Source organism: Marmota marmota, unplaced genomic scaffold, assembly GCF_001458135.2.
Source record: "Marmota marmota marmota unplaced genomic scaffold, marMar, whole genome shotgun sequence".
NCBI classification, from domain to species: domain Eukaryota; kingdom Metazoa; phylum Chordata; class Mammalia; order Rodentia; family Sciuridae; genus Marmota; species Marmota marmota.
This window is the reverse complement of record NW_025999982.1, coordinates 1,615,808-1,617,088: the sequence shown is the minus strand read 5'-3', so window position 1 is coordinate 1,617,088 and position 1,281 is coordinate 1,615,808. Positions and strand designations below refer to the sequence as shown.

Here is a 1,281-nt window from a genome sequence, read left to right as displayed (position 1 = left end):
AACTGAAACCGAAACCGTCACAGTCCCCGGGCGCTGTCTGGGTCGGGGTCCCCGCGGGTCCCTCAACCTTGGGGTGAAGCTCGGCCGGGGACCCTGACGACTCGGAGCCGCCCGCGAGGGACGTGAGGGGTCGCGACCTCCGAGAGGGCCCGGGTCACTCACCGGCCGCGCTCTGGTTGTAGTAGCCGCGCAGGGTGTTGAGGCTCACTCGGTAACCCTGGGCGGTGCTCTTGAGGTTCCGTGTCTCCCGCTCCCAGTACTCCGGCCCCTCCCGCTCTATCCACGGCGCCCGCGGCTCCATCCTGGGATTCTCGGCGTCGCTGTCGAAGCGCACGAACTGCGAGTCGTCCACGTAGCCCACGGCGATGAAGCGGGGCTCCCCGCCAGGCCGGGACACGGAGGTGTAGAAATAACTCATAGAGTGGGAGCCTGGGGAAGGGAGCCACTGAGACCCCGGGATCCTCTTCTAGGCGCCCGACCCAGATCCCAGGTTGACGACGCCAGGAGGAGAGGAGTGGGGTCTAGAGAAGCTTAGGGGTCGGTGGGACGCGGGAGGGCAGGACTTAGGGGCGGGAGTGGAGGGTCAGGATGAACCGCACCAGAGTGGGGAGGATCTGGGCTGGGAGCAGCGGGGACACAGCTCCTCCGGTTCCTGAGCGCTCACAGGACGGTCCCCTCGCTCCTCCCGCGCAAGAAGCCATTTCCCTCCCCACCTGGCACTTACCCGCCCAGGTCTCGGTCAGGGCCAGGGCCCCTGACAGGAGCAGGAGCAGCGTTCGTGGGGCCATCACCCGCATCCTGCAGCTCTGGGGAGATTCTGCGACTTGGCCGGCGGGTGGGGACTTTAAAACCTGAACAGCGGTGACGCTGATTGGCTTCTCTAGGAGCAAGACACGCAATGGGAGTGAGAACTGCGGCCGCGTCAGGAGTGTCCAGGCAGAACGACCTGAAACGGGTTGGGAGAAGAAGAAGTGAAACTCCAGACAGAGGAAAATCCCCAGTGCTCGGTGTCTACACCCCAGGCACCGCTCTAGACCCTGAGAGCCACGCCCGGGACTGGGACTTTGCCCAGAACCCTACTCTGTACTGTCGTCCTTGGTCACACACACCCTCACCTTGACTCCTGCCTCAAGTTGTAGAATCAGCAGTTCTCAAATTTTTGGTTTCAGAATCTTTATATGCTCTAGAAAGTAGTAATCAGAGGTAATCAAGTTTCTATGCATTGTGTCTATCAATATTTGCCACCTTAGAAATTAATTCCATTTAAGAGATATGCTCTTC

At 61.0% G+C, this 1,281-nt stretch overlaps 1 pseudogene; it reads right to left on the bottom strand.

The window, feature by feature from the left end:
* Positions 1-885, bottom strand: part of LOC107143773 — a 4,379-nt pseudogene extending 3,494 nt beyond the window's left edge.
* Between the last annotated feature and the right edge of the window lie 396 nt (positions 886-1,281).